This window comes from Aptenodytes forsteri, unplaced genomic scaffold (genome assembly GCF_000699145.1).
Source record: "Aptenodytes forsteri isolate BGI_AS27 unplaced genomic scaffold, ASM69914v1 Scaffold11, whole genome shotgun sequence".
Lineage (NCBI taxonomy): Eukaryota > Metazoa > Chordata > Aves > Sphenisciformes > Spheniscidae > Aptenodytes > Aptenodytes forsteri.
This window is the reverse complement of record NW_008794155.1, coordinates 2,666,329-2,679,279: the sequence shown is the minus strand read 5'-3', so window position 1 is coordinate 2,679,279 and position 12,951 is coordinate 2,666,329.

Below are 12,951 nucleotides of genomic sequence, written 5' to 3'. Positions count from 1 at the left end.
TCTGTACATGCTACTTACTCGGGATTTGTTTCTATTAAAATTATCATACGGAAACCACTTAAGAGAGTAGTAAAATTTTGGAATTAATTATTTTAAATTTGTTAGGTATATACTCATAGATATACTGCTGCTGCCTTTTATACAGGTAGGAAAGGGAGAAATTGTTACGTATGTGTGTATATTGTTTGATAGCAGGAAAATATCTTGCGTGGTCAAGAATTCTGAAGAGGTTTTGTTGCTAGAAATGATGTCCTGAACTGCAGATACAGGGCTGGAATTCCAAATTTAAAAACCTTTCTGAGTATCTGTACCAAGAGACTTTGTCCAGCTTATCTCTGCTTTCCAGAAATCTTTTAATTTCTGCGAAACATTAGTTTGAAAAAAAAAAAAAAAACCCAACAAAAAACCCACAACCAAACCCCAAAACCAAACCAATAATCAAGGAAAACTTCACTCTTTGACTCAGCCCCTGAAGGACTTCTAAGAGACATGACTACAGTATTTTGCTGTGAGACAATATATAGGAATGTGGGTTTACAAAGACCCAATTGTTTCTGTCGAAAGTTTGTTTCTCCTGCAGGCATTTTGCAGAGAGCAGTACGAGCTAAGCAGCAACATGCTGCCATCTACTGGCAAGAGGCCCAATAGGCACTCTGGAATAAATACTAGTAAATACTATCAAATTTAATACATAACTTTTTCTTTAAATTGATATGCTCTAGAAGACAACCCAGTAATTGAAAGACAAAGCCGAGCAAAAAAAAAAATTTGTTCAGAACCAAAAAATTGCAATGAAAATGAGTGAAACAAGTGCTATAAATCACAATAGTACGCAAGTCATCAATATGCAGTATGTAAAAATTGTATTTCACGTTAGAGGGGAAAATGTGGGAGAAAAGAAACCATTTCTTTACAAATAAGTTTCATCTCTTTCCCAACACGCTGAAAACAAGAGAAATATGCAGCATTTCCCTCAAGTAAGGTACTTGAGATTGAAACGGTTCTACAAATCTGAAAGCTAACGATTGTGCAGCCAAAGGGGAACGTTGTGTGAACGTGTGCGGTAAACAGTACTTAGCGTGAAAGAGATTCAGTAGCAAAAATGACATTTGCAATCCCCTCTGAACCTATCTAACTTCACATACTTGAATGAGTAATGTGTCTTGCCACTTTTAACTCTCTCAGTCAATCTCTTGGGACCAGGTCTGTAAGGAATGAGGGCTTGTATATGTGCAGTCAACACATCATCTGGGGAGAGTGTGTAAGCAACAGGCATTCTTCAGTGCTTTTAATTAATTGTTCTGAAAACTGTTTTTCAATGCATGATCTGTTTTTGTTTCCCAGACTGCTATACAACACGCTAAAAGGGGGTGTGTGGGGGGTGAAGATACCGTGTTTCTATGAAAGTTGCCTGCTAAATTTTCCAAAGTATTTTGTATATGAATGAAGAAATATATGCAATTCTTCCTTCATTCCCATGAAAAAGGAACCTATATAAAAATCCTGACAACTCGATCATATGTCTGGATGTTGACCAGAGAGTAAAATCATTCTGTTTATGACCAAGTTTACCATCTGTCATTAGTGAGTTGATGTATTTGCATTTGCAGAAAAGGTATCCCTCTCCAAACTGCAGAAACATCTAGAGTCTTTTAGCTTTTTGAAACAAGTATTGACTCTTAAGTAGCGAAATGGCATAAGCAGTCCAAAGCATCTCATGTGAGCCCTTGTTCCCAGTGCTGGGACCTTATCTATCTGAATGTGTACAAACTGTGTCTCTACTTGTTTCCCATCATGTCTTCCCAAACATCTCATCCTCTTGTTGCCTAAGTCATCTTCTCTCATTTCCCAGCTTTGCTTGATTCGTCCACCTTGTTGATGGTTGATAAATGGCTTTTCTGATGAATGTGAAACAAGCGTTTTCCTAAAACAGTTTAAAATCTCTGTGTTCAGTTAAAACTTCGTCGTCATGAAGTTCACATTCTGTCCTGTTTCTTGTTTATAGGACACATCCATCTTTAGAGTTTTCCTTAGGCACATGTGAATGCATGTTTTTGAATGCTGGGACAGGTTCTTTTATTATTTGAAATAGTGATTTTATTTGCTAAAACTTAGAATTCTGACCAAAAAAAACGAGGAAAAAATTGGCAAGCACTTTCATGAGTAATCTTCAGTGGTTTTTTTCCTATCTCATTCAGAATACCAGCAGAGACACTGAATGTATTTTAGAGAGCAATAGATAATATTTGTGTTTGGATAGAGGAGTTTATTCTATGATGGAGATGAGATAAAAGATTGACAATGAGACTTGTAGGCTGACTTTCCTTTGATGCAGTGTTGGCTCCCTGTGAATTTTTTGTATTATTCTACTATGCCGATAACTGGATTTTGTGACACTAATTTACAGCTGGGTGTTGATACTGTCCAGTACGTAGTCCAAGACCTGGGCAAAAGCTGAGAATTGGAAGCTAGACCTCAAAGTTCAGTTGAGCAGAAAGAGGATTGGGATCTGCCTCTTTCCAAGGACGTGTATGTAAATGCTGCCAGCAGTGTTTGTAACCTTTGTGTAACCAGAGTGGTTGAAATTTCCTGACGTTTCTGCCTGCCTATAGACTGCCAAATAGCAGCAATGATCTGAAAAAGGTGGTGTTGGTTATGGAGCCAGTGGGGGAGGGGGTTTCTCACCTTTTTGTTGTCTTTCTCTTCCATCCTTGTTTGGCTAAAAGAGCACAACAATTCCTGTATGATACTCAGCTGCTTATTATACATTTCCATAGAAACTCAAGGCTACTATGATGGACCAGTTATCCAAGGCTGTGTCCTGAATCAGCTGGCAGAGTAAAATGGCACAGGACGTATGCAGCAGTCAGCAAACTAACCTGGCTACCATCCCTGTGGATTTCTTTCTATGTATTTCTGTTTGGAGGTTAAAGAATTTGGCTCAGGGACGTCTAAATGGGGGCAACCTGCTGCCCTCAGACAGCAGAGATGCACAAACTACTAATGGCATAAAAAGACCAAGCAACCAGCAGGCTCTTTTCCTTGTCCACCACTTTGGCTCCTTGCTTTTCTTCCTACTAGAATTGGACTGTTGGAGTGCCCTGTATAAAGTTCATCACTTTATTCAGACTTTCAGGGTGAGGGCATATAAGTATCTATCCCTACTCTTTTGATTTTGGGTGAAATTGGACGGCACCTGTTTTCTAGATCTGGATGGGCTGCAATCCAAGTTGATGGAAATGTCATGAACAGCTGATCTTGAAGCAAGGACTGTCAAAACACTCGTGTTTTACAACCGTAAGCCCACTTTTAGCACCAAACAAATAATAAAGTTCTGATATACTGAGCAACAGAAAACCTCCTGTTTTCTTTCTGTTTTGTCTTGAAATTTTGTTGCGAACCGTATCAGATACTGCTGCTTTCAAATTCCAAATGTATGTTCTGGTACCGTCATAAAATCAAGCCTTGACTCTGAACCTCCCCTACACCTGAATCCAGACCTGATTATTGCCTCCTGAGGCTATCTCTAATGAACAAAAATCGTAGGAGGTGGGATATGAAAAAGAGACAAGCTTGCTCTAAAGCGATCTCTAACTAAAGAACATTCTGAAAGAAGTTAAAACCAAAACCTTATAAGGACACATACATATTTTATGAATCTTCTGTATGGCAAGATTTTTGTAAGTCTTGCCATAAGGTACAGATCGGCCAGGTACAGAAACATACAAAGTTTTAATGCTGCGCCCAGCCCTAAATAATTTCAACACAACTTTGTCCTGTATTAGAACCTGCGCTCTCTCCTGCTAAATATTTCCTCAATTTTTGTACATGGCCTCATGGAAAAGTATAGGAAATGCAATGGTGGTGAAGATTTTATAAAAAGTGTTGCTATCCTGTCTGATTTTTATAGGCAGTCTCTTTGGATACTGGGTTGGTGGGCTATCTCTGGTAACAAAGCAAGTTCCTTCTAGCTTTTAATCAGGTTTTAAGCTGAGAGTTTGGCTAAATTTATGGGGCAGAGTATTTTATTGATAGAAGAGCTTGCCAGACCTCTTTGGCAATGCTCTCTTTTCACTTAAAGACCTTGGTGTAAATCTTTTTAACGGTTCAGCTACAAAAAAATTCAAAGACTCTTTCCCCACTTCTTACCATTGCACTATCATCTGTGTAAATCATCTTGCTTACTCATTCTCATAGCTACTTTAGATTGTTAGTCTTAATGACAGGATTGCAGTAAAAGTGGGAAAAAAAAGTATTTTAAACTGTCATTAGTCCATAAAACTTTGATCATTTATAGTAAGTGGGAATTCATCTTGGACTTTTAAGAGAAGTGAGAGGTCAGTCAGACCATCCCTACTCAGTTGTGCACCCATGTGATAAAGCACACCTCAAGGGAAAAATAGGAGGTGGAAATGTAAGTATTAAACGTTCCAAGACTTGGATACAGCTAGTCTTTAAGTTATAAGATATGATACAATAAGTACGGAGGGCTTTTTCCTTGAACCTTTCCTGTACTTTACTTTAGTGTTGCATATTTTAGAGTAAGAGTTATTTTAGTGGCACAAAGTTTGATTGCAGTAAATAATTTCAGAGTTATCATTGTCATCATTCAGCAGTTCCTGAAATGTAAATGCCATGCTTATTGTAGTACTGAAAAAGGACTTTTTGATGTATATTCTGTATTTGCATTTGTTTTTAATAACTGTGACAGTGTGCGGGAAACTCTTCCAGGGTAAATGTGGGTCCAGTGCAGAGATATCTTACAATATCATTAGCATTTTTCTAGTTAAATCTTTAAAAAAGCTTTTAGTGAGACAGAAAGTCTTCTTTGGGACCTTGTGCTATATTAATATGAACTTCAACCACAGCCTCTATGTTTGCTAGGCTTCATTGGTATTGATAAACTGGAATGCATGACCAGACCTTAAAAATACTAAAACCAGGCTTTTGCTGTCGTTTGACAGATTAAGAGTCAGCCACTTGAAATGCCAATACTTGACATATGAATTCTCTTGGAACTTTAAGATGAATTTTGGATTACCTGAAAATATAAATACTGCTGAAGTGTGCAGGTCTCATTCAAAACAATTCAATTCAAAAACTTTGCAGAGTTCAAAGCACTGCCTAAGTATGTAGGAACTTGTCTCTTAAAACAGAGAGAGGTGTATTGTCACCATTAATGAATATAAGTTGTTTTATGTGCGTAAGTAGTGGGCTAGTAGTATGTGTGTTTTCTGGTTCGTTGGGGGTTTTTTTAGTACATGTATTTTATAGCACATCTGAAGATTCATTCCTGCCATTCTATCAAGCATCATTCCAGTTCTCTCAGTGACTTTCCCCTCGCTCTTTCCAGACTTATCCATTTAGACTCTATTTCTATTGAAACTAAGCACAATAAAAACAGATAGTTGTGGTAACAATTTGATTATCCCTTCTAAATGAGTAGAATATAAAAAATACACTGTTATGCCTGCTATGTAGAATAGTCAGGCTGATTTAGGAATACTCTTGCACTTTGCATAGTTGGTGTATTTGTGAAGTGGTGCAGCATGCTACTTTGTTGTTCTAAAATCATGCTTTTGTTTTGCTGTTCCTCTTACATAAAAATCACAAGCTTTAACAGGAGTAACCATCTATGCAAATGGAACAAAACAGCACATGGACTACCTTCCTTAAACGTGCATACATCTTCTGGGCAAATGCAAAAATTGTTTTGAGCAAAAACTGGACATGGTGTGTACTATGCTGAAGAGGTTTGCCATGTTTTCTCTTTCCCTGGTAATTTATATAAACTCAGGTTGCATAAAAGAAGAGGTAAACACTGAGTAAATATCTTTATTGAATTTCAACCTGGATTATGAATAATGATTTTGAAGTCTTAGAACTCAGCTTACAATATAAGCATTTGAAAAGGGCTTGTTCCTAGCTTGCTTTATTTAGCATCCTTGTGAATAGTTTTTTATTATTGATTTTTGTTGTTGTGTTTTCCTACAAGATTTACTAGATGTACTGGAGGTGTCCTTTGTACAATTTCATTTTCTTTTATTGGTTCCCTTAGGACATCGTTATCCTTTGAATAAGCACAGAAAACTGTTCTCCTTCTCCTGTTTGGATTTCTTCCATACTCTTTTATTTCTATTTGAACAACAAGATTGGTCAGGGAATTCAGAATTAAGACTCCATTTCACATTCTCTTCCTTGCCTGTGTTGCAACTACTATTGTCCGCAGGGTATTTAATAAAATGAGACAGGAATGCATCCTGACAAAACAATAGGGCCACATCTAAGGGGCTGGAATGCACAAGATCACAAATTATGTGAAAATATTCTTAAACTCAAAAGAGCTGATATGAAAAAGTTTGCAGTCAGAATTACTCTATGAGGAGGATGTATATGTCAGAAATAGAATATGATATCCACAAAGTAGGAGAAAACTCTTTTGAAGTTTATTCTTCTTGCAGATCTCTTCTCCTTTTCTGCCCGTCTATCTTCCTGTATAGTCTGACTCCTACTTTCCATTTATTAAGAAAACCCCTTTAAAATGAAGTTATAATCCAGTGGTGCGAGCAATTTAGCTTCAGTCATGGCAAAGAGAACAAAGGGAAGTCTTCTCTCAGCTTGTTTATCCCAAAGGAATGGATGGTTTCTGCTATGGTTTCAGGAAAAAGAGATACTTAAATGACACATTTTCTACTGACCCTAAGATTTCAAGGAATTAAAAAAAAAAAAAAGAAAAGGAGAACACAAAAATCTTTAAATTAAAAAGCTGAGCAAGAAGTTTTCATCCTCATTTTATTTGTTCTCTAAAGCTTTGACTGCTGGAAAGGGAAAAAAAAAATCCAAATTTCAGCTGGAGTAGGAATGAAAGGGAAAAGTGTCAGGCCTTTCAAAAAAACCCCAAAAGCAAGCTGAAAGGCATCCTTTTAGTGCAGGATGTAAGGGATAAATTCTGCCTTAATTGCAAGGATGCAAAAACTCAGAAAACTGCAGAGCTGCTTGAAGTTGATGCATCACATAAAAGCAGAGTCAGACTGTGCTGTCGCAAAGGGTCTTTTCTTTGGTTTTCATTTTATTGCTTTTTAATGTAAACCAGACTTACTGAGATTTAATTGTATGCTGCTAGTCCTGATTTAAGCCATGAACTCTTCATTCTACTAGAAGCACCACAGAAAGATTTAAGTGAGAAGCACTTTTAGTAAAACTATGCCTGTTCCTCTGCTTTGGTATCATGTCAAACCCTTAACATTTATTGCTTTATTATGCATTTATGTTTGAATGAGCAGCTTAGTGAGGCTCCATCTGCTCAGTTCTGGTAGAGTCCAGGAGGATGTGAAGGATTCGGTTACAGTGTTTGAAGAGTAGTAGAGAACTCCAGTACCGTGGCCAACACTCCCTTCCCTCACTTCATAGCTCTGCAGATTAACTGGCATTAACGCAAGCATTCACAGCTGCACCTGGAATATTACAGAAAACATGATGGCTCCGTGTTTGCCTTCATATGCTCATTTGCCTACAAATAGGTGTCGAGTTCTTGTTCTGGTTTTCTTTTTTTTTCTTTTCTATTTTCTCTCTTGAGAAAGTGTACCAGCATGGCTAAAGCTATTTGTGTCAGTGTATGGGACTGTTACTTTTGTTTCCATTTATTTGCATTAAATAAAATCCTTCAAAGTGTTTTCTGAAGATTTACATACTATTGAGGACAGACTAATGAATTTGTAGTTCCCAAGTTATTCCATCCAACCTTTTAAAACATACACAGTGTATTTTCTCTTTTCAAGCCTGAATTTCTTAGATTTATTAGAGAAATCATGCTATCAGACTTTCTTTATTAATGGTGACTGTTGGACCTGTTCAATTTGAGAACATCAAGCTTTACCCTTACTTCAGACTCAGTAACATCCGTTCCTCCACCTCATTGCAGTTAGCTGTCTCATCTCTACTGAAAGCTTGAGCGTAGTCCTCTCGGTGAGTATTCACAGAGACTAACTTGAGTGTCTCAATCTAGAAGCCTAAACCGGGAACATAGCTGTCCTATATGATTTAGAGGCAGGAACTAATAGACAATCTAAATATCATTTTTAGTCACAGGTAGATTAGCTTTAATTTATGCCTGACCACAGTTTATTGCATCCCTGATGCTTATTTCCCTGTTCTCTTACATATTGCTGAAGAATACTTCTGTTCTAAATTTTGCTGCAGATTCTCATTCTGTGTGGTTTTTGATAGTTTTCACCTTTTTCTCCTGGATCTTGAGATCACATTCAATCCTGAAAAGGAAGCAGCTTTCTTTGCTGAATGGTCTCTTTTGTTTTTATTCCCTGTAGCCTCTGCATATTTATAACACCATTCTGGGGTGGTTTTAGCTCAGTGTGAAACTCTTTTTTTACTAGCTTTTAATCTTTACTTGAAACACAAGTGCCAAGTATATTTTGAATTTAAAAAACCTTCTAAACCTAAAAGACGTTTTTGGCCCAGTAACAGCTAGTATTTTCAAAAGGTTAAGCTGCATGGAAAATGTGACAAGATGTACTTACAAAATTAGGGATGAATCCACTCTGTATAAATTCAGTTTTTTGATGTACATTTTAAGTATACCACGTCATGCAATTTTAAGTCAGCCTTCTACATTGGCCTCTACAACTGGCATAGATGACAGGCAGCTGCCAAGTCCAGATCTTGTTTGTGATTCTGCAACCTTTACAGAAATGTCATGGTTGGATATGGTGTTTGGTGGTATTAACACTGATGTTAAATTTCAAAGAACCCTTCTTCCACTGAAAGGAGGCATGAAATAAAGCTCGAAAAAAAGTTCATTTTACCACTTTGGACCAGATCCAGACATAACTGGTGCTGTGATATCTGCCTGAGTCCTCAGCCAGTCTGAAACATTTACTGAGTGTTGTGACCTGCATTACACAAACCCTGCAATATCGGGGTGTCCTGGTTGCTACCGACTCAATGATCCCCTACGTGCTACTTTTCTTCTGTCAGTTTAATTCAGTTCTTCCTGGGTGAGGAGGAACATAGTCCTCCTTCCTCCCTTTGTGCTCCTGAAGGAGATGGCCATCAGGCGGGCTATCCGTGGGGAATCACTGCCCTTGTAAGGCACTGTAGGTACATGAGTGTTGGCTTTAAGGGAGAAACAGGAATTCAAGCAATAGTTACCCGATTTCATCCCTTGGCTGACTTCACTTTGTCTGATAGCATAAGGAGAGCCAGCAAAGTGTAGTTTTGCAGCACGCTGGGACACAATCTAATTTTGGATGGATTCTGTGTACTGCTGCAGGGAGCTACTGAATAGTTGTGCTATCACTAGTTATATTATTGTGCTTGAGGATGTGCTTGGATTCTGTTTAAACAATAATTACATCTGATTTGTAGGGGATGACTGAATGTGTGGAAAGACAGATAAAATAATCAAGGACACAATTATTCACAAAATCAATAGAAATTCTAATAATCTTATAAAGTACCACTTCATTTCTTTCATAAAACTGCTGGGTTGTTCATATTTCATATTTTTCTCATGTACAGGTCAATTCAATTTTAGGTAATTAAATAAACTTTTTCACTCTTATTGGCCTTCGAAGGCTACTGTATATCACCAGTTTATATAAACTACACTTGCACAGCCTATTTTTAACTTTCCATACTTGAACAAAGTGTTTGGCTATTGACCTTTGCAGCCTCACACCTGTGTATGTTACTGAGAAATAGCCAATTTGTTGTTCTAATCTGTTATGTGCTCTACACATTTGATCGGACCTACAACCCAACTAATTTAAGTTAATTTTATTCAAAGATACAGAATTATTCTTGCTGGAAGATTAGGGAGGTTTGTGTTAAGAAATCACAAATTTTTTGCTATGACTCACAAGTGGCTGACAATCTTTAGAGGAAGTATTGCTATTCTAATCTTTTGGGACTTTTTTTAACGTGAAACTTTATTTCAGAATTGTGACACCTCCATCTATATGAAAATCTAAACCAGAGAAGCTCTTAAGTTAAAAATATTAAACCTTCATAGTTTCGCTGCAGTAGAACAGATTAAAATTGATTTTTTGCATGTGCTAATGGCACCTAATTATCAGATACCTGCTGATGTTGTCTTCAGTCACTGAATGTCTAAATGGATTATATAATATATAAATATTTTCAGGTCATCTATTCATCTGCGTATGCATTTCTTTCCACAGGTCTACCTGCCAGATGGAAACAGGCATAAAAATAAAAGCATATAATGTGATTTCTGCATTGTAATTATATATCCAATTATAAAATGCAGACTTATACAAAGATGAACATATACAAATATATGTACATTTTTTAATGAGTTATTAAGCACCAACTTATTTAATGAAATGTTGGGGTATGAAGATGAGCAGAATGCACAGCCCAGCTAAGGCAATAGACTGTAGCACTGCTGTTACTGTCAGTCACAAGTTTAAAATACTCCTGATCATAAGCCTTTCTGTCAGCAGCCTCGAATTAAATTCCACAAAGCTCCTAATTAACACAGAAATGTATGGTAACCTCATGAAATTGGAGGTTTGTTACTGTACAAGGGACTTGCTAAATCTTGTATGAATTTCATTTAGAGATGAATACCTAAAGTAATAGCTGCAAGCTAGTGTCCACATTATTACTATTCACATTCTATTGCATGCATTAAAATTATTTATTTTGCCAGTGTGAAAAACAAAACAAACCCCAACAAAACTGGAGGCATTTTTTCTTTGCTAGATTACTAACAAGTATCCAAGAGCCATCTGCAGAGGGCTCAGGCACCTCAGAATATTGAATACTTCAATTTCTTTTCTGTTACTACATCACAGTGCTCAAGGCCACTTCAGTGCCTATTTGTCACGCTTGTAAGCACCTGAAATCTGATTTTTCTTACTCACCGTGAAGCATACGCAAACACCAATATAGAAAGATCCATAATGGATTTCTAAAGCTTAGTGAACATGACACTTAATCAGTGCCATGAAATTTGTTTTAGCTATACTTTCATTTACAATCAGAACAAGAGATACTATTTTAATTTTCCAAGGTGACACAGAGTTATTAGAAACTGAAACCTATCCTTAAATGTTGAGGCAAACTGAGCTCTGTAGGCTTCATTTCTGCCTAAAATGGGAGCATAATGGAGTACCAATCCTGAAAAAAATTGGGACTTGGACATTATCTGATGTAATATTCCAATTCTGCATAGCAGATTGACTTGTCAGGGATTCACAGGAAAGCTCAAACCATGTACCATATGTCATCAAGTAGCCGCACAGAAGGGTTTTTTGTTATTTTCCCCCCCGTCGGCACTGAGCTCTCCCTTTTTCTTCCAGGCCTGTATGTCACTCAGCTGCTCTGCTGACATTTGGTTGTGGAACAGCAGTTGTCTGTTCAGGGACCCTCTCGGTGGAGATTGCAGAATATGCTGGTTTGAGCTAAGTTACTGAAACGTGTATGTCAATTATATGCCTTTGGACTGTAAAAAGGAACAAATACTGAGCAGAGCATCTTGTTTCCTGACTCCTCCTCTCTGAGACCTGGCTGCATGGCTTGTCCTGTTCAGCAGGGACAGATCATACCTCCCTCAGTATCTTTATGGAAGTAACCTGGTAGCAACCACGTAGAGGACATACACACTGTTGATCACTTCTTAGCTGATGTTCACCCCTATAAGTTATTCTGCATTAGTACGATCATTTTCTCAATTTGGAATACACAAAGATGGCCTCTTGTGTTCCTGCTCATTTCAACGCTGGTCAATTTTAGTGTAGTTCAGGTATCGGTTGGTCTAGAAGTACATACACAGAAGTGTGTTAGGATGTATGTAGATGTCATGTCTTTTGCATTGTCATTTTTAATCAGCATCTGAATACTGGCAATTTTTTCCATAAAACCTCAATTTCATTTTCAAAGACCCAAGTCTTGTTGAAATTCAAATGGATTTGGGTATTGACAGGTAAGTTCTGGCAATTCCTGACTGTACAGTTTTAGAAGCTATAGTCCCAACTGTACGTCCTTTCCTGTGGCAGAGGTTAGTAAGTGGCTAGCAGAGCTGGCAAAAGTAACCGGATCTTTAACCACCACAGCTAACAGTCTAATGTGTCCTTTGAAGCTGTTATTGATCTAGTTTAAGCTATTATATCAGTCCAGTAACAGTGGTACCTCCAAGATTTATCTGTTTTCTGCTGGTACAGACAGTAACTTTCAGCACATGGAGGTGGTGGGCAACAAACTCCAAATCACTGGTGCAGGAATTGCCTTTTACCTTGTCTTTTAACAGCCTTCATCTTCTGCATTACTTAGACTCTTAAGCTGTCTTTTTCTTTTTTTTTTTTTTTATTTTTGGCATCTGTTAAACTACTTATGAAAGAGAACCAGATCTGGAGAGTAATGGAGTGAAATTATTAGTCTTTTGGAACCAGATGATAATTAAGTCACCATGAGAAGATCACTAACTATAAATACTGCCAGTGAAAATAAGGTCGGTAATTCTTATTTACATTATGGCCACTTTTGGAACCCTTTATACTCTTTGGGGCCGTAAGATCTTTAAAGTCCATAATGGAAATGAGAATGGTCCTTTTAAATAGTTTTAATTAAACAGTTTAACCAGCTTAATGAAAACATTTCAAGACTGGTGGTGTTTTCCTAACAGTAGTGATTTGTTAAGGCCTTTTTCCTATGTATTTCCCATCCTGGGGAAAGCTTATATTCACCTATGATTATAGGTGAACACACCAAGATGGCAGTGAGAAATAGTTTCTGCCCAGAAGAGAGTCTGCTCGTTTGTAATACGTTAGTGACAGCTGAAATGTGCCAATCAATGGGTTGTCTCATGTAATGAAGTACACTGCAATGTTACGGCATTTGCTGGAATGTAAAGGCACACCATAACATGCATTTTATTTCTGCTTCATCTCATTACAGATGCTAAAATAAGCA